This window comes from Schistocerca gregaria, chromosome 6 (assembly GCF_023897955.1).
Source record: "Schistocerca gregaria isolate iqSchGreg1 chromosome 6, iqSchGreg1.2, whole genome shotgun sequence".
In the NCBI taxonomy this organism is placed as follows: Eukaryota; Metazoa; Arthropoda; class Insecta; order Orthoptera; family Acrididae; genus Schistocerca; species Schistocerca gregaria.
The window spans coordinates 313,030,159-313,052,013 of NC_064925.1; the positions used below are offsets into that span (position 1 = coordinate 313,030,159).

At 37.4% G+C, this 21,855-nt stretch overlaps 1 protein-coding gene and 1 long non-coding RNA gene across 3 annotated transcripts in view; one reads left to right on the forward strand and one right to left on the reverse strand.

The window, feature by feature from the left end:
* Positions 1-21,855, forward strand: part of LOC126278554 (uncharacterized) — a 95,669-nt gene that overhangs the window by 64,089 nt on the left and 9,725 nt on the right. Inside the window, exon 3 of one of the 2 annotated variants that reach the window (XR_007550719.1) lies at positions 2,738-5,212. The exons of the other annotated variant lie outside the window; for it this stretch is intronic. The gene's annotated coding sequence lies outside the window, so the exon portion shown is untranslated. Of the gene's footprint in view, positions 1-2,737; positions 5,213-21,855 lie in introns of those variants that run through there. 2 annotated transcript variants of the gene reach the window in all.
* The window catches only part of LOC126278557 (uncharacterized), a 45,015-nt gene that overhangs the window by 9,950 nt on the left and 13,210 nt on the right, over positions 1-21,855 (reverse strand). The window lies entirely within an intron of this gene.

Here is a 21,855-nt window from a genome sequence, read left to right on the forward strand (position 1 = left end):
CCGAGGCAGGATTCGAACCTGCGACCGCAGCAGTCGCACGGTTCCTGACTGCGCGCCTAGAACTGCGAGACCACCGCGGCCGGCGACTCCCTACATGTATACTCTTTTATTATGCAGGGGCCTGAAGATGTTGTTGTAGTGGAATACCAAAACTGGTTGTTGTCAAAATGAAATAAAATAGGATCTTAGTTGCATGGCTGTTGGAAAATGTAACTGATATTGACAACTGAGTAAATATGGTCTTAGGATTAGTAGAATCTTCGTTTCAAGATAACAAAGTGCTAATTCAATATTTCTATGCTCCAGAAATGAATCAGAATTTCTAAGAATACTAAAAAAACAATGAAGAATAAAACATCTTCAGGGATTGATGAAGTACCTTGTTCAGTCATAATAAAATGTGCTAGTGTCATGTCAGAACCACTCTCACACATAATAAATGCGTCATTATTATCAAGGGAGTGTTTCATCAAAGATGAACAATTTCAAAAATGAAGAATCACTGTGTGAATAGCGAAATATGAATGAAGTGAGAAAATGTACACCAATATCTTTGTTACCTGTATTTTGAAAAGCAATAGAGACAGTCATGATGAAAAATTCAATCTCTTGTCTGAAAACCAACATGGTTTTTGCAAAGAATTGACTACAAAATCAGCTGTTACCCATTTCACTGAAAATATTGTAATGGGAGTACAGCAGAGTCCCACTAATATGAACCCCAGTAATCCGAAAGTTTGGTTAATCCAAACATGAAAAATGTTAGTCTAAGTATGGAAAACTGTATGGTAAACTGCTGTACAAAAACACTATTTTGATTTACACCATACAGTAAACATGTATTAGAAAAATTGGCAAGAAATCATTAGGTTTAAACAGTACATAACAATGAAAGAAAAGCTGTCAAACTTACTAAAATACAGTGGACATTTTATCCCTACTTTTTACATGACAGTCATTCTTTTTTGGCATAATGAAGACAGTCTGTCATATGATGCACAGTTGTGCCGTTGTCTAATAAACATCAAATCAGCAAGTGTAGCAGTGGGCTTTTGCTCTGAATAACGTAGTGCGGGGTCTGGTGCTTCTGCTGCATCACTGTGTGGCACCAGCTCTCTTTTGTCACTTTCAGGCTCATTGTCACTTCTGTCACAGCAGCAACTAAATTAGCATCAGTAAGGTTCTCCACACATGCTCCCTCTGCTGCCATCCACTCATCTACATCTTCTTAACTAGCTTCTTCACATCCAGGGAGTGTGTGTATCACTTGTAGTAAATTTTCCTTTTCAGTGTCAACTAGGTCCACAGGTTTCTCCATGATTTTCTCAGAGTTTTTTTCTGAAATATTCTGCCATGCCTCAGTGGCCCAATTAACAACATCCTTCACATTGGTCTTTTTTATGTTGTCCACTAAAGAATTGCTATCATCTTGGATCAGCATTCTTTAAAATTGTTTTCTGTAAATCAGTTTTAACATTTTCAGTATGCCCTGGTCCATTGGCTGTAGAAGTGGTGTAACATTTGGTGGAAAAAATTTTGCTACAGGTTCTCCATCACTTAATTCCTCACTGCTGGGGTGAGATGGCATGTAATCAGTCAAATAAAGTCACATGATCTTTGCACATTTTAAAACCAGGAGAATGGTCTTCTGCTTTTGATGCAAGGCTTTTTGTTGGCAATGTCCTAAAATTAAGGCCAGTCTTGTCAGTGTTATTAATTTGTTGGGGAGAATACTTCCTGTCTCTTATCATTTTTGAAACTCACCCAAGTATTCCTTTGCTGCATCATGGCCAGAAGAAAGCTTCTCTCCAGTAATTGTTAGCTGATGGATTCCATAATGTTTTTTTGAATCTGTCCAAAGACTCATCACCATTCCTTAAACTTGTTCAGGTAAACATTCTTCTCCTAAACCAGTGTTCCACTCTAAGGAGATCCCCTTTCTCTTTCCTGCATAAACCAAAGGAAAAGAGCTTCATCCACTTTATCATACTGGGACTGTTTCAAAGTCTGCTGAATATTGAGAGTGTTTTTCCCGAAGATGTTGCACAGGACTGTTCAAGCTTCACTCAGTTCTCCTTCCAATCACAAATGGTTGCTTTGTCAACACCCAGTTGTTCTGTTGCCAGTTTAGATTTATTCTTACCATTGTCTGCCCGCTTCATAGCATTCAGTTTTTCTTTGAGAGTTAATATTGTATGTTTCTGTTTACTCATGACGAGAATATGTACACCACTACACCTGAATGAATACAATACAACTGTTGTGCATGCCAGCAATCAATAACTAACATATCCAAGCTCTTTGCAAGCCAACTGGCAGTGCACTGACATCAGACACTATGAAGGTCTCAAAAGGGCTCAACAACAAGGGCAGGGAGTGAGAGTGAGCCATTGTTCCCACACATATTTTCATTTGTTACCGTGGTGTACCTACGTATCCACTTGGTATACTTCATTCTAGAAACTTGTCAACATAATCCCAACTAATCCAAAGAAATTGGTAATCTGATCAAGGTCAGGTCCCAATTAACTCGGATTAATGGGACCCTATTGTATACAGAAACTGTGAGGATCTTGATTACCATTTGTCTTCAGTGAAACAAATGTTGGCTAACCCTTGACAATATCCCTTTTTTTCATGCAGTTTATTATTTCTTCACAAACATAGATGAATACAGACAAGCAGGATTGACTAGCCTTCTTCTCAGACAAGAAACAATTTAATTTTTTGTTGACAGCTCCAATTCTTGGTATACCTGACAGCTGCAAAAGACCTGGGACTCTTTGCAGCTACTTGTAATGATGTCACGGGCAGCCCAACTGCTCTTGGTGCTACATGTAGCTTGAAAGGAATACCTTGGACAAGAATATAACAACAACTGCAGACAGCAAAAATGAAACAGTTCACAAAATGGTCTAGATAATTATCTTCTTAACAAAGAATACTCTAATTCTCAAATCATTCTTCTTGTTCATTTATTTGAAGGTACTAAACATGGATATAAAATCAACATATGTGAGGGATATTTTGTACCCATTCAAAACAACAGTACAAAAGAAATATATTTGGTATTCTTGAAGATATTTGGTACTGTCCATCATGATACCTTTCTGGACATGTCACAAGCTATTGATATATGAGGAGTTGTGAAAAAATGATTTCAGTCTGATCTTCATAGTAGACATTAAAAATGTATTGCTTACAGATCTGATTTTCAGACTGTACCTGTTGAGCTACCACAGTGAAGTATTCTTTGCTCATATTTCTAATTTATGTAAATGACATCAAGATTACAATCAGTGGTACTCATATAAACCTGTTGCTGATGATAAATATGTTGTTATAATTGATATAAACCAGGTATTACAACATCTGTAACTAGAGTTCAGAATATGTACAAAATTGCTTTGAATTGAACAAGTTAACCTTAAATATTGTAAAAGCTCTTTATATCCACTATAAGAAAACAAAGTCACAAAATGATCTGGACCTTAGAATACAAAATAAAGAATTTACGAGAGCACCTGCCTCAAAATTTTTTGGTGGCCGTACAGATGAAAATTTAGACTGGAAAGTCCACATCCACTACCTTGATAATAAGTTAGGTTCTGCTCACTGTGTGCTGTGTGTAACTAGTAATGTGACTAGTAAACAGTGTAGCAGAATTTTCTACTCCTCTTACACTCACACTGCTATTACCTATTGCCTCATTTTCTGGGGTCATAAGAAGAGAAATTCAAAAACCATCTTCACACTAGAGAAATGTGGTGTTAGAATAATTACCAACAATTCAAAGCTATCACCTTACAACCACTTGTTTCACAACTAAGTATTCTACATTTACCAAGCCTCTACAAAAAAGTGTAATTAACATTAAAAGGTGCACTGGCAATTACAAAATGAGCTTAGATCTGCATTAATATAACACAAGAATCTGCCACATCATCCATATAGAAAGAGGAAACAAGGCTGTAGCACAAAACAAGTGTTCAGAGTGCTAAAGTGTATAACAAATTTCTGGCACGGATAATGGAAAAAATATATCTGATTCACAAACAGATTCTTTACTGGTCATTCAGCATTATTACATGCAATAGACTTTGTCAGTTCACTTAACCTATTAATTTTACAAAATAAATTTTTACATTTTTAAGCTGATATTGGGCATTTCTAAAAATTCTTATGGATAGAATGTATTAGTTAACTAGAAGTTATGTACATTTTCTTTAAAAAAATTGTCAGACTTGATTGATGCATTCTTAGACAACTGGTTATATATTTTAATTGCCATATACTTGTGACTGTTAGTTTTAGCTAATCTAATCTATTTTGTGACAACAGCAGAAAAGCCTTTGATTTGTTACACTTAAATTAGGTAGTTCAGCAAGTACCTACATTTAAGCAAGCAATGTCCAAAATTTTAATGACCAACAGTTATTACAGTGAAAACAAATACCTATAATAACCTAGTAGCAACTAATTTTATCAGTGTACTACATGCCACATTCAATGTCAATAGTAATTTCAGTCAAATGTTTTCTGTACTCTGAATTAGTATTTTGAACAGAAGTGTTACAGTGATCATGTGTTTTTACGTAATTTATGAATTAAGTATTCCATGTAAAATATCTTGTTCATTCATAAACAATGTGCAGTTCTGAATGTGAGATTGTGTAGGGTACTATGCACTGCTGTATTTGCAGGGTACTGGACATCTGTGTGTGTGTGTGTGTGTGTGTGTGTGTGTGTGCGAGTGCGTGAGTGTGTGCGATGTTGCAAATGTATAGACTCAGAAGCTTCACCTGTCACTAGTTGTAATTAAGTTGTAAAATGTGTTTATGATTTTATTCAACATTAAGCTACATTAACATGCTACTCAGTACCATGGAGTACTTGAGAAGCTATGTGTGTAACTGTGAAAAACCTAAAATAATTTCACACTTTCTTGTGCCACTGTTTTCATTTTATGTGTAGCCTCTTGTTTGATTGTGTCTAATACTGTAAAATAAATGGTCTTGTGGAAACAAATGCCATTGGCTAAGTCAATAGAGGAAATATGTGACAACTTGAACCAAATGATGCACATGGCTCAGCCATGGGCATGTTATCAAATCTCTGAGCCAATCAGGGAGCAAAGTGTTTACTGCACATAGACACTTTTGGGTGAGTGGAAGTGGCAAGTGGTGGGCAGGGGTGTGTCTGACTGCAGTCAGCCTTGGGATGGTGGTTTTTGATGAAACAACTGCTTTTTGGTTATATAAATTTTTTCCAAGCTATTTTAACCTGAGTATTAACATTATTCAAAATATACACATTCTGAAATAAGTGATTTTCAGTATTTAATTCCTAATTTTCCTGTAATAAACATGAAATTGAATAAAGATTGAAAAGTGTTGACTTTGTCAATCTCAAGATACACAGAATCAAAGCACTCAGATTCACTGCTTGATAAACTCAAAATGATGGCTCTGAGCACTATGCGACTTAACTCTTGAGGTCATCAGTCGCCTAGAACTTAGAACTAATTAAACCTAACTAACGTTCGGACATCACACACATCCAAGCCCGTGGCAGAATTCGAACCTGCGACCGTAGCGGTCGCTCGGTTACAGGCTGCAGCGCCTAGAACTGCACGGCCACTCTGGCCGGCCTCAAAATGATGTTCACAGTTTTTTTCATAGTTGATGATGGATAGCTCATTGGCTTTGAACCATGTACTTGACAGGTTAGGTATTCTTTGCTTTCCAGTTTCACTTTGTTTAAATCCTTCCCAGAGCTAATGAATATTGTGTACTCGGCATAAAGTACTGATTTACAGGGTGTGTTACTTAGAAGATTGTTTCACAAATGCTATAACCAATAAAGGGTTAAGCATGTAACCCTGAGGAATGCCTCAAGTTACATTTAAGTATTGGGACCTTTGGGTATTGTAAACTACAATTTGTTTCTTGTCAGTGAGATAGGAGCTTACGAGGGAGAGTTCTGAGTCTCTGACTCCAAAACAGCAAAGTTCCTTCAGTAATATTGTATGGTTCACTGAATCAAATGCCTTGCTGAAGGGTACTAGAATAGCTGTAGCAGATAACCTTCATTCAAATGAGGTTGTAATAAAAGAAATGATGTCTTCATCTGCTCTATTGTTGATAATCTGGAACTAAAACCATTTTGAGATTGACATTAAATGTATTCGCAATTGTGGATATGGAAGACCATCAGCTGTAGAATGTAATGACTACAATGAAAATTTGTGTGTGACTGGGACTCGGACCCCGATTTTCTGCTTATTGTGAGCAGTAACCCTAACATTTGGCTATCCATGCACAACTCACAGCCAGACACAAACTTTCATATGTTGTTAACCAGGGCCTGGGTGTGAGACATGCACAGGTAGCCATATGTAAAGGCGGGCCCTTGCGATAAGTAAGAAATGTCAATTTGAGTTTTGGTCTGGCAGAAACTTTCATTGTAGTCATTCCATTCTACAGCTGACGGTTGTCCATATTCACAGTTGTCAATACATTTCATATATTTCATAATGGCTGCAGTTGCTGCACTGCCTAGGAACTTAGCATTGTAATTCAGAATAACACAGGCACTGTAAATAGTATCATACTGAGACGGAGTCGGAGTCAGAATACTGTTTTCAGGCAAATGTGTACAAATATCCTGTTGTATGTGGTATTCTGTTATTTTGGAAAGAATAACTACTAGTGAAATTGGATGATAATTACGTGTGCATTGACTTGTTACCATTTTTATGTATAGGAATGACAACTGTTCTTTTTAGGCACTCTGGTTATTTGCATACAAAGAAGGTTTGATATGAGATCCATTATTTTTTAATCATACAATTTTATAAGCTATACATGTCCTCAGATGCTGATTTTCTTAGTTTGGCTATTGATTTAACAATGTCACATACTTGTATCTGTGTTCACTTGAAAGTTGGTTCATTGTCTGCACAATTTTGAAGAAACTGATTGCCAGATCTGATTCTAGATTAGGAGTATATGCTGAATTGGAAATGTGCGACAGATATCTCACCTCTCCAACTCCCTCTCCCTCTCCCTCTCCCTCTCCCTCTCCCTCTCCCTCTCCCTCTCCCTCTCCCTCTCCCTCTCCCTCTCCCTCTCCCTCTCCCTCTCCCTCTCCCTCTCCCTCTCCCTCTCCCTCTCCCTCACCCTCTCCCTCAACATACAGTTTTATGCCTTCTATTATCTTTCAAAAGAATACCAAGTTTAGTGGTCTTGGAGGAATACATCTAACTAAAGATATGCAAATGTGCCGAGAAAAATATGAAAAGCCGCAACTGTCCATAATGCCCAATATTCACCAGGAAATCTCAACAAATTGTAGTGTAATTTCATCAGGTTAAGATGAACTATGCTATTAGTAATTCTGAAAACAGGTATGGTAAGATAAACAATCCAGATGTAGAGTGATGAGGAAAAAGAAAAGAGGATGTCTTAATTGTTATTATGAAACATACTGAGCTCCAAAATTGACACAAAAAAGGACATATGAAAATATGACCCTCCAATGTTTAATGTAGGTTTAAAGGTATCTGTGTTTGATTCTGAAAGTCATAAAAATGTACAGTACCAATGATCAAACAAAGGAAAATCCAGGATGGAATATATCATCATTAGGAAAAGCAAAGCTACTCACAATATAGTGGAGATGCTGAGTTGCAGATAGGCACAAAAGAAGACTGTCACAAATAGCCTTGCTGGCTGAAAGCTTATTTGTGAGTTTTTGTTGTGCCTATCTGTCACTCTGCATCTCTGCTATATGGTGAGTAGCAACTTACCTTTTCATAACATTGTTCTGGTGCCAAAGAGTCATAATATGAAAAAGTAACAGAAAGTTTATTATCCTTGCTGACAGTCTTGGTCATGGGATTGGGTAAATGGCACAATATTTGCAACAAAAACAGCATTTGTTAAGCCTGGTGTTCCCATGCCTCAAATAGGAAAACTCATCCACTTGCCTAGAGCTAGTGATTCAACCAAAGTATTTTTATTGTATTGTTTGAAGGAGCAAATGATGTATTTAAAAATGAAACCCTAAAAGCCAGTGATGAATTTAAAAAGTGTTTAAGACACGACACTTTACTTGCACAAATGTCCTGGTAATGAGTACTCCACATCTATATGACTTCCTTCTGTGGTCATGAGTAAACAAGGAGATTAGCACTGGAAATGTACTGCTCTTGAAAATATGCACACAACATGAAAATGTAGAAGCTGCTGATCTCAGTTGTATAGGATGTAGAATGCACACTAAATATGAATTACACTGAAATGGGCTGGGGTAGCAGTTTGTGGTGAAAAATATAAGCAGATTTGTAGTCAAGAAACTGGAGATGAGATGTACAACATGCAAGAAAACAGATCCCTCTTCAGATGTTCTTTGTTCACAAAACATCAATCATCTCCCTCTTATTCACAAATGGTCCACATTTGATTGAAGGAAAAGATTCATACTCCAACAAGTCAACTCAGAAGAAGAGTCCAGGCTCCCAACAGATGATTTTGAGAGAAAAATCCTTGCATAGTAAAAATGAGGTAAGTGGTGTATTAAAAATGCCGTTAATGAACTCTAATCTTAATGTAAAAATCAGTACTGGTAAAAAATGAGTTGCAGCAAACAAAGGCCCTTCTGTTTGCCATCAAAATATTCTGTCAATAACAAACAAACTTTTGGTTGTAGAGATTTTACTACATACAGAACTTCACTTTATCAATGTACTGTGCATTTCAGAGCACTTGCTAAATACTGAGCAAATTTTCTTTATTTTCTATACCTTGGTACATACTAGCAAATAATTTTTGTAGAAACAGTTATTAAAATTTACTGTGCCTGTCTGGTTAGCCATGGGGTCTAATGCACTGCTTTCTAGGTGGAAAGTGTGCCAGTCCCTGGCAGAAATCTGCCTGGCAGATTAGTGTCAAGGTCCGGTGTGCTGGCCAGTCTGTGGATGGTTTTTAAAGCAGTTTGCCATCTGCCTCGGCCAAATCCAGGCTGTTTCTCCTAATTTTGCCTCAGTTACTCTATGTGGCATTTGCTTTGCAAACACATACTCCTTGTATATGTACACCATAATTACTCTATCATGCAAACAAATATTGGGGTTACACTCATCTGATGTGACATGTTCCTGGGGGGAGGGGGGATGGGGGGTCCACTGGGGGCCAAACCACACAATAACCCTGGATGTGTTGTGGGGTCAGTGAGTAGACTGCTGTAGCCTGTTGTGGGGTTGTGAACCACTAAGGGCTATGGTGAGGTTGAAGCCTCTCCATTGTTTCTAGGTCCCCAGTTCCATACAATACAATACAATACAATGTAAGTACTGTAATTTGTAGTCGCACCACCATTTAGGATAGGGAAATTTAAGTTTGTGCAATATTCTGAGCACAAGTTAGAGCCAGGTGTGGGCCAGATTTCAGTGAGTTATGCATACCAACAGTTGTGAAGTAGAATAGAAGCCACAGGGCTATCAAATTGCTGAAAGACTATATGTAGTGGTTTTGCATGTTGCAAATCACAGTTGGGAGGACCCCACCAGCCAACCTAGTGTGCTATGAGTACATGATGCAAAGCGGCGTGTATGGCAAAACAGAGGCACACAGCCACATATAAATAGGAGTGGGTTTCTAATGAAATTCATTCAAGTGTGGTAGCTCTCCTAGATGGCGGGTCATGTCACACCACCAGCTACACGCAGCAGCAGATGGGGCGTCAGTGTTTCAGTCCGTGGCGGGTTGCTGGTTTGACCCTCTGAGGCTGATGCCGGGTCTGTAGCCAGCCAGTGGTGGGCCACTTCACAGTTCGCTATTGTGGGCAGTTGTCCTGGCTTCCAACACACGCTGGAGGCATCCTGAGGTGAGGGCCGCAGATTCGGACTCCAAATTGTGGGCACTTGTTGTCGCTGCAATCTTAGCCCTGCCGGTGAGAAGCATGCAGCTGGCTGCATGCGGCTCACACAAAGTGCTGAGTCAACTGCCAGCATTGTAGCATTGTGACAAGGCCACACCTCTGTTGCTGTACAAGGCCGACACACAGCAGTGCATGCTCTGGTTGCTGAGACAGCCATTCCACACCAAGCTGTTTCGCAGACAGCGACGTGGTGTCCTCAGCATTGCGGGACCCAGTGATGCAGATCAAGAGGAAGGAGGGGGAGGGGGGGGTGGGTGGGCTGTAGTTGGAAACAATAAATCACTTGGAAAGCTTGAATGAGTTGTAATACGGTGCCTTCTTGTTCTTCCTGCTACATTTTGTGTTGATGTTATATTTGGTGGCAGAAGTTACAACTACATATTGTTTGAATTATAAAAGGTGTAAAATATGAATGTATTAATAAGTTTCAGCTTCTCAATGCAGAATGGGACTTTGAGTGGGAAGTCATTAAGGCAAATACAGTTTTAGTGTGTATTTATGCTCCCCAAATGTGAATCTGAGTCATTCTTAAATCAGCTAGAATATGTGAACAGGCTCCACCTAGACAATAAAGCAATAGTGGTGTGTGGGCACTTCAGCACTGATTTCTTGCAACCAACAAAAGAAAAGAGCTACTGCTCAACCTCACAGATACTGTCAACTTAAAATATGCTACAACAAGAATCACAAAAAATGCTGCCACTGCCCTGGATCAGATATTTTTGAATAGAAACTGCACTGCAAAATGCTATGTACAAGCCTTAGTGATCATAAAGCTCAAGTTTTTAACCTCCAAAGCTACTTGCTGCCCACCCAGAACTACAAAAGAATTGTAACAACAAGACTTTCCAACTTATATAATATTCAATTCCCTATTATCAGAAAATAGGTGGGAAGAAATTTACACAGGGTGTACAGGGAACATGGTACTAATTTAAACTGTAACCTATTTCATGATACCTATGTGAGTATATTTGAAAACAGTTTTCCTAAGAAAACAATAAAATATAATTGTAAGAAACCATGTAAAAAGCCATGGCTTACTAAAGGGATAAAAATATCTTGTAAACAGAAAGGGGAAATGTGTCTTATAGCTAGGAGTACTAATGATACTGAAACAGTGAAACATTATAGAAACTACTGCACTGCATTAAGAAAAGTTATTAAAAAGTCCAGAAGTACATGTGCCTTATGTCTGGGATTAGCACATCTGATGATAAAATTAAAACAATTTGTAATATTGTTAAAAGAGAAACAGGACAACTGAGAGCCAGGAAGACTGCATTTCTATCAAACACAATGAGAAGTTTGTTAACAAGAAGTGAGAAGTAGGAAACATTTTTAAAAGTCATTTTTAAGTGTTGGAGAGAAAATAGGATCCAGTTATTCATTAGAAAATGGAAGACAGTATATGGAAGAGGAAGTACTTATACAATTTAATAAAATTTAAATTTAGCCCACCTCTCCTACTGAAATTAGGAAAATAATAGTCACTCAAAAGTAAGAGCTCACATGGAATTGATGGCATTTCCAACAAAGTACTAAAAGCTTGTTCCCAACAAGTAAGTAGAATTCTCAGCCACATATGTAGTAGCTCACTGAAACAGGGCATTTTTCCAGGTAGACTGAAACATGCTATTGTTAAAATATTGCATAAAAAAGGCGATATATCTGATGCTAAGAACTACCACCCAGTCTCACTTCTGTCAGTGGTACCCAAAATTCTTCAAAGATTAATGTATTCAAGAATAGCATCACATATTTGTAAAAATGAAGTAGAAAGAAAATGTCAGTTTTGTATTCGGAAAGGCATTTCAACAGAAAGTGATAAATATGCTTTCACTGATCAAATATTAAATGCATTGAATAACTGATAATCACCCATTGGGATATTTTGTGATTTCTCAAAGGCTTTTGATTGTCTGAATCATGACATTCTTCTAGATAAGCTTAAGTATTGTTGTATGAGTGGGACAGTGCAAATGGTTTAATTCATACTTATCTGGAAGAATGCAGAAGGTTGAAATTAACAGTAGAGATAGTCTGCAAAAACCAGCAGAGTCCTGTAACTGGGGAGGTATCAAGAACGGTGTACCACAGGGTTCAGCCTTGGGTCCCTTATTTTTTTTTTAAATATACATTAATGGCTTGCCATGCTATATTCATGGAGATGCAAAGCTAGTTCTTTTTGGTGATGATACAAGTATAGTAATCACACCAAAGAAGCAAGAATCAACTGAGGAAATTGGTGCAAATAATTTCTTTCAGAAAATTATTAAGTGGTTCTCTGCAAATTGACTCTCAGAATATTTTTCCAAATAGTATTAAAAGTCTGACATATAGCCAACCAACATTTGAAAGCATATTAAAAGAAGTTTTGAATGAGAGCTCCTTCTACTCAATAGATGAATTCTTAGACGTGAAGTAGCAACTAAAAAAAATTATTTTGTGTAAAGAAAACTTATATGTATGTCCTCAGTCATTGCTTTGAAATTGCATCATTCCCTTTCAAAATACAAGTAATACGAGGCAAAATTTCAAAGGCAAAGAGATGGATAACACCAGACTTCAAAATCTCAACTTTTAGGGAAAGGTAGTTACTGAGACACAGACAAAGCAATAACATCCCCCCCCCAACTTCAGAAATTTATTCAGACTGATATGCTAGGCAAACAAAATGGCCAGTACTAAGTTTGTTATGTGCTGTGCAACAAATAAGTGAATTTGGGGAATTATTGTCAATTTTGTGCAGGTATGGCTGGAAGGTAGTAGTTATGGGACTGATTGTCACATGGATGGCAGATGTCTGCAATGTGAGGCAGGCTTATAACACTGTTTGCAAGCATAGCCTGGTGGGCACTGTATACTGTTGTGCAGTAATTAGATCAGCACAGGGCACATGGTGTGCAGAAGCCACACATTGCAGTTATAACTGTATGTAGTGACCTGTGTGTAGGGGCAAAGCAAGCTGAGGAAAGCTGATGTAATTATTAAAGAGCACTCCACTTGTCTCCTGTAGAGGAGCTACCTCACAGGTGTAGGCAAAAGATGTGTAAATAAGTGAGCCCAGAGGCTCAAATGGTGCCAGTGGCATTGCCATTCCGTCTGTGTTTAAACTGCAGAGAATGAGATTCTATAAGTTGCAGGCCAACCATGACAACCTCCTGGTGAAGAATATCGGTGGCCAAGTGGGCTGCTGAAACTACCACCAACCTCTAATATCCAGACTAGTCATAGCAGGGGTGAGGTAGGCTGCACGCTGGAGCTGCTTTGGTAGAAGGAGTGAGAGGGCTGCTAGCTTCTGCTCTCTGGATGATACTGACTGCATGCTGCTGTCTGAGGGGTGGGGCCAGGGCATGAACTTGCAGTCTACAGTGTGCAGAGCTGTCTGTGGTCACCAACTGAGCTGGTGTGGGTGGATGGCCGGAGCTGCTAAGTGTCACTACAATCACAGTGTTTGGCTGTTTCTCTTTGGTGCGCTACATTAGGTCCATGAGTTGTGCTTGAGGGAACAGCTAGCCGTCTTCTTGGCTTCCAGATAAAGCCCAGCACACATGAAAGCCACTTAACTGTGTTGTCAGTAGGAGTACCAACTATGTCTGCAAGGCTTGGTGCTAGATGCTGATGTAGCAGATTCTGGCATTGGCATTGTTGTTGAGCCATACATGCATTGTATGTGGTGCCATCACTGAGATCAGCTGAAGACCTGCTGTGTACCTCTAATACAATAAAATCAATGACATACTTGCCAGTGTTTTTCTGCATTCTTTGGTGTGACTCACCCTTCTCTCCCAAACCATAGGTCTTGGTCATTCTGATATATTACAACCCCTGAGTTTTGGGGGTTCTATCAATGGGAAAATAATGAACGAGAAAAGAAATAAAGTGTCCCCTAAAATGAAAATATCACTCTGAACCATGAGAACAAGAGTGTAACTGATCTGCATTGCACCAAAAATCATTTCAGGTTTTATTTACTAGTCAGTGACAAAACAGATTCTAGAAAGAAACAGAAAAAGAAAGAGGAGTCATGTTCTGTTCAATTTCTGTTTGTGAAACAACTCCAGATGAAAACATTTATGTTGCATCAACTCTTAGAGAAAATTATTAGCAGTTGATGGTATTACTGGCTGCCTCATAAAGTCATGTATTAGCAGATTGCCTCTTGCAGATATAGTCAATTCCTGTTTTCTGATAGGCACACATACAGACTGTTTAAAAATTGATTAAATTGGTTCCTATTCACAAGAAAGGAGAGAACTCAATTAAAGAAAACTATAGGTTAATTGCTTTATTGTCAGGTTGCAATAATCACAGAAAAAGTAATATGTAATAGATTAAATATTTAGAGATAAATGAACTTGTCACTGATACTCAGCATGGATTCAGGAAGAGTAAATGAATAACTATTGCCATCTATGATTTTATACTTGACCACTGTGACATACTAGGCCACAAAATTCTGTTGGAGAAGCTCCAAGTACAGACAGTTCACATTGTACTTGAAAATACAAATAAATGAATTGAAGGAAAATATTATGATATGTTTCTCAGATGCAGAAAGCTTTCTCCTATACATAAATGATTTATACCTAAATGTTGAGTCACAAAGTTTTTTTTATTTTATTTATTTATTTATTTTTACAAACTGCTAATGAACACCAAAGAAGCAACATTCCTAAATTTTGTTTAAAAGGTGATGATGTATACATCAGTCAGACAGAAAACTTCAATAAAATTTCATCTTCCATGGAAACCAAGTTTTATGGCATAAACATGTAAATAAAATAAATGGACACTGAATAAAAGATGTTACAGGCTAGGATTACTGTATGTTAAAGCAAGTTTTAGCACTGTCTGTCTCAATTGTCTACTTTGCTCAATTCCATAGCAGCGTATTGTATGGAATTGTGTTCTGGGGCAATACAACACCTAGATGAATCATTTCCATAACCCAATAAAGAAAAGAACAGTAGGAGCAATGCAACATGCTTGACAAACAAATTCTTGCAAACCTTTCTGTCAAAACTTGTCAGTTCTCCTACTTCCCTGTATGTACATTTAGATATCTGTAGGTATGTCAAAAAAAAAAAAATGTAAAGGAGATAAATGAAAATTTTAATATCCATGAGTGTGATACATGACAAAGGGCTAAGCTTGATGTCCAGTCAGTAAGGACTTCATGCTACAAAACTTCTGCAACAAACAGTGGTGTCCAAATTTACAATAGCCTTACATATAAGTTGATAGTCATACTGTCCTTCACACTCTTTTATAAAACCTGAAAGGGATTCTTATTAGGTCATTGCTTCAAATGAGTAACAGAATCTGTAGAACATTTGAGATACAAGAGACCTGAAAGAAGACAATGCAGCTACTGCAAGGAGTGTAAGATTTTTTGTGGATAGAGCTGAAATTTATGTATCTGTGGAAATAATACTGTATTTTTACTGTGTTGTGTTATGTTACTGATGTGTTTTGTGTTTGTTCTGTGTCCCACAATGTGGAATGATTTTTTGGAAGAATAAATAAATAAATAAATCTTTATGTGTATTGTTGTTACTTGGAAGTAATGCGTCCTGTCTGAGTTATGATTAAATGTTTACTTCAGTGCAGAGTGTATTGCTCTGAAAGCAGGTGGGTAAGACCTGAGATGTGTTCATGATTTGGACTTCAGGACTGCAGTCCCCTCTCCCACCTGGAACTGCTGCAGAAGTAGACTTGAGATACTATGTCATATCTGACCTCAGGACTGAAGACAATTCAGCCTTGTCAGGCTGACTTGAAAGTGGGGAGGACTGGTATCTATAATACGTGGAATATTTTGTTCTTGCGAGGTCACCAGTGCAACATAGCAATTCAGTTCAATTCCACTCATTTCAATGTATTGCTTGTAACATGTAATTTTACATGCATGTGCATTTCAACTAAGAATAAAGTTTTTACAATTACAACTTTTTTGATAGACTATTTCTTATTAAATTTTAATTTGTGATAAATTCAAGTTATAATTGCATTTCTGGATAGGTCACTGCTCGACTCGCTTTTTTTAAAGTATCCCTTGTCAATAACTTAACGTCCTTTGGTAGCAAGTTATTAAAAACAGCTCCTTTGACATAGGGGCTTTTCACTGTTAAAGTTAATGTTCTGTTAACCATATGAAAATCTTTTCTATGCATTGTTTCATGGTTGTGAATATCCATGCTTCTTTTTGATCATAGTGTCTTATTTCAGTAGCACTATTATTTCTAGTATGTACATGGCATAAACTGTGAGAATATTGTGTATAATGAATAGGGTTTTGCAAGAAGTTCCTGGTGTTATGTCTGCTATGATCCTCAAGGCTTGCTTCTGCAGTACAAAAACTCTTTTGATATTAGCAAGTAAGGAAGAATAATTCATGTAATAATACACCACATTACAGTGATTTTATAACATTTTTCTAATGTCCTTGATAACTCCTGTTTTGAAATGATGCACTAGAAATGAGCCACATTATGCATAAGGGGGCAATCACGAACTTCCTCAATGAAATAGAAATTAATTCACATGCTGTATGCAGATTAGATTAGATTAGATTAGATTAGATTAATACTTGTTCCATAGATCATGATTACGAAGTGTCGTATTCATGATCTATGGAACAAGTATTAATCTAATCTAATCTAATCTAATCTGCATACAGCAGCCCCACAAAGTTACTGAATGAAGAAGCTACCCAAAGCACAAAAAGGACACAGTAATTTTATTCACATTATAATGCAAGGAAATGGGTAAAGTAATGAATGAGAGACACTAAATAATACATATGCATAGTTATGGTGATAACAACATGAAGAGTACGGTATAAAAACATAACACCAAGAAAACTTCACAAATCATAGACAATAACAAAATTGTTATGAAAAATAGAAAATAAATAACCTTAACTGAAACTAAAAGAAATTCCAGACGAAAACATAAATAGAATCAAATCTATAACAATAATAAAAAAAACTGAATTTACACACATTACTTATTTGAGGTGGTAATTATAGTAAACATGCAATATTGATGATCGAATCGTCTAAGCTGTCAGGTGGGAAATAGCATACATAAAAACTGAGTAAACTCAGATATATGTCTCCAATGTACATATAAGGAGAAACTAGTAATTCTACAAATAAAAGACAGGACTTGCCAGCAATGACATCACATGTAAGGTAAAAACTCCAAGTGAATGTATTATAACTTTTCTGATCATAGTTACTGACCATTATATAATGACCATAACTTACTTCTGTATTTACAAAGCACCTGATGATGGCAGTGTGAATGTATGATGTTTGCTGCAGAAATAGTGAGCAATGCTGCCTCTGCAGCTGGCCACAATTGTGAAAGTATTGATGGTGCAGGATTTTGTGCATGAATTGGTCTGTCAATTAGGTCCCATAAATGTTTTATTTGATTCAAGTTAGGTGAGCTAGGTGGCCATATCATTTGATCGAATTCTGCAGAATGTTCCTAAAACCAGTTGTGAACAATTGTGGTCAGGTGACATATTTGGAAACATGAACTCCTTGAAAGGATGTGATTGTGAGTTGGTTGGTTGATTTGGGGGAGGGACCTTGCAGCCAGGTCATTGGTGCCATGGGATTAGGGAAGGATTGTGAAGGAAATCAGCTGTGCCCTTTCATAGGAACCATCCTGACATTTACCTGGAGTGATTTAGGCAAATCACAGAAAGCCTATATCAGGCTGGCTGGATGCGGGTTTGAAATGTTGTCCTCCAGAATGCGAGCCCAGTGTGCTAACCTGTGCCACCTTGCTTGGTGTGAATGGATGCAAATGGTCTCGAATTAGCTGAATAGAACCAATTCCAGTCAATGATTGGTTCAGTTGGACCACAGGATCTAGTCCATTCCATCTAAACACAGTGTACACCATTAGAGAGCCACCACCTGCTTGCACAATGCCTTGTTGACAACTTGGATCCACGGCTTTGGGGGGTCTGCACCAGACTTGAACACTATCATCAGCTCTTGCGAACTGAAATTGGGATTCTCCTGAAGAGGCCACAGTTTTTCAGTCATGTACAGTCCAACTGATATCGTCTCAATCCCAGGGGAGGCAGTACAGGTGAGGTGCTGTTAGCAAAGGCACTTGCATTTGTTGTCTGGTGCCACAGTCCAAGATCCACGGTGTCAAGAGTATGTTGAGAATACCAAATTTCAGGTATTATCTCACACCACAGAGAATGCAGTGGCCAACAGCTTTCACTTAATGATCAAGAACAGCAGTGTTTGGGTAGACTTGTCAGTAGTAATAGACAAGCAACACTGCATGGAATAACTGTACAAATCAATGAGAGACAAATGACGAACACCCACTGTGAAAATGTAAGAAAAGGGAAGGCTGTAAAATTTGACCCACTTCTCATTCTGAAATTAGGAAAATAGTAAAGTCTGTCAAAAGCAAAAGCTTACTTGGAATTAAAAATGTTCCCACCAAGTTACTAAAAGCTTGTTTGCAACAAAAAGTTATTAATTGCTTGTTCCCAACAGGTAAGTAGGATTCTGAACCACAAATGTCATAGCTCACTGAAACAGACAATTTTTCCTGATACAAATAAATATACAATTGTTAAACCATTGCTTGAAAAGGTCTGATACCAACAACTGCCACCCACTCTGTTTTCTGACAGCCTCATCCTAAATTCTTGAAAAGATCATGTATTCAAGAGTAGCTTTGCATATTTCAAAAAATAAAGTACCAAGAAACTGTCAGTTTAGTTTCCAGAAAGGCTGTTCAGTAGATGATGTTACATATATTTTCACTGATCAAATGTTGACTGCCCTGAATAAGTAATCACCCAATGGATTCTGTAAATAATGAAATTCTTTGAGAGAAGCTTAAGTATTGTGGTATCAGTGAGACAGTGCAAAAATGGTTGAATTGATATCTAACTGTAAGAATGCAGAATGCTGAAAATAAACAGTTCACATAATGCACAAGAATTAGCACAGTCCTCAGACTGGGGACATATCAAGAAAAGGGTTCCATAGTGTACAGTGATGGGTCCAGATCCTTAATACAGTATATATTAGTGACTTGCCAGTCTATATTCATGAAGATGCAAAGCTAGTTCTTTTTTCTGATTATGCAAGTATAATAATCACACCAAACCAACAAGAATCAGCTGACAGAATTGTAAATAATGTCTTTCAGAATGTTATTAGGTGGTTCTCTGCAAATGTAGTCTTGTTAAATTTTGGTAACACACAGTTGATACTGTTCTGCAGAGTAAACTGCCTAACGTTATTAATAAAATCTGTAGCTAGGGGCGATTGCTCAGAATGTTTGGTTGAGTGTATTGATGAGATGTAGAACTGGAAGAAAGACAGTAGTGATCCTCTGAAATGTCTGAGTTCAGTACTTATGCAATTAGGGTTATTTCAAATTTTGGTGATTAACCTAGTAATTTAGCTTACCATGGAGGGTTACTGTTCATTTAGGAAAACAAGTATTCATTGCACAAAAGTGCGTAATTATAATAATAGCTGGAGCCCACCCTAGATCATATTGCAGACATTTATTCAGGAACAAGGGGATACACAGTATCTTCAAAATATATCTGCATCCACATCTATATCTATACTCTGTAAACCACTATGGAGTGTATGGCAGAGGGTACATGCCATTGTACCAGTTATTAGGGTTTCTCCCTTTTCATTCATGTATGGAGGTTGGAAGAATGATTGAATGCCTCCGTGTATGCTGTATTTATTATAATGTTATCCTCTTGATCCCTATGTGAGTTATATGTAAGGTGTTGTGGTATATTCCTAGTCATTATTTCTTCCTTGGGACCATTTAAGTCTGTCTTCGAGAGCCTGCCAGTTGAGTTTCTCCAGTATCTCTGTGACATGTTCCCATGGATCAATCCATTTGTGGTGCCCTTCTCTATATACTTTCAAATACCCCATGTTCATCTTAATTTGATGTGGGTCTGAAACACTTGAGCAATATCCTAGAACTGGTTGCATAAGTTATTTATAAGCAATCCCCTTTGTAGACTGATTGCATATCCACTGTATTCTACAAATCATCTGAAGCCTATCATTTTACTTGAGAAATTTGTTATTAATAACCCATCTCTGTTCAAAATCAAGAGCAATATCCATAGCTATAGCATTATTAGAAATGCTGATTCTCACTATTCTGGTTTAAATCTAACTTTGGCACTGAAAGTGGTGAATTGTATTGCCATAAAGTCTTTGGTCAATTGACAAACAGTGTCAAGCGTGTAACACATAGCCAACCAGCATTTGAAAATAAATTAAAGATTTTCTGAATGACAACTGATCAGCGGATGAATTGTTGGAGATAGTTAGTAATTTTACAATAACAAATATATTAAAATAAAGAAAAATGAAATATGTCATGCAAAGAAAGCTTTTGTTAAATTGGTGCACTTGACTTCATTATGATGTGTTGTATTCATGATGTATGGAACAAGTATTAATGTAATGTCATGTCTAATTGAATTTAATCTGATGTTGATTTATTTACAGGTCCAATTGTGAAGAACTAGATTTCTTCACAGCCAGAGAAATGTTATGTGTTGTTTTTGCCTTGGTAGAAAAGAGCCTAGTTTGTGGTATAAGTTTTCTTTACTGGTGCCTATCCATTTCTCTGAAGAAACTTTTGAGGTTGAACAGTACCTATATTTGCATTAAAGATAACACTGCTTTTTTTAGCTAACTGTAATTCACTTTCTGTCATTCCACTGAGAATAGTGGAGAACATTTAAGTAAGCTAATGATGTCTACAGTGCTGTAGAAGTAGGTTTCTGCTTTGGTGGAAATTTCTTTTCTCTCATTGCTAATCAATCAATTTGATATTTCTGGACTTTCCAGGGGATCTTAAACCACACTCATCTTGGCAATGAATGTGAATGTGCTTAAACATAACAAATCTAATAGTGTAGTCCACATATGTACAAATTACCTATGTATGTGCAGTCTGCATTCAGTGCATGTTAATTATGATTCACAGTTTACTCTGTTATATTTGACACTGTAAACCTTGCAAAAGTTTGAACATGGTGGCTCTGAACTACCATCTACTGTAGTGATGAGGATCCTGTCCATTAACAAACTGGTTTTGTGGTGATGATAAATGTCCTGCACTTTGCTTGTAAGCTTTCCTCCTAATTTGGTATAAGGCTGTCAGCCATCTTGGCTGTACCTGGTGAGATCAAAATAGATATTCCTCTGTCCAGTCACTATGTATGCTTTACATTACCATGTATCTCCTTTGAGCTCCCATGCACACTCTCCACATGCATGTTGGTGTTGAGACTGGGATACACTTAGGACAGTATGCCAAACACTGCACATTTCCCTCATAGTGGGGTTTGAAGTATGAAGTGAATCCTGATGTTTCAGGGTCACTGCTGAGCCTCTGCAGTGATTCTGCAAATGTATTTACATTTCTGATCAGTAGCACTGATTTAATGAAGTGGTATGCCTCATTTGTTTTATGCAGATCTGCAATTTTACTCTTGACATTAGTTTTTCATGCTCTGTCTACATGTATGGTACAATCTAATCTTTAGATTAGATTAGATTAGATTTACTTTCATTCCACTTTTACCATCTTTCTCTAAGGTTTTAGAGATACTATTGAAATACAGAGTCACACATTATCTTAATATCCACAATCTGATAAACAGTAATCAGCATAGATTTCAAGCTGGGAGAAGTACTGAAACAGCTGTACTGGAATACACAAAAGAAATAATCAGTAAACTGGAAGAGTGAAAAAGCGTAGTTGGGATAAATCTAGATTTGTCAAAAGCCTTTGACTCTGTTGACCACGGCATACTTTTGGAAAAGCTTGAAGCTATTGGTATCAGAGGAATGGTAAAAA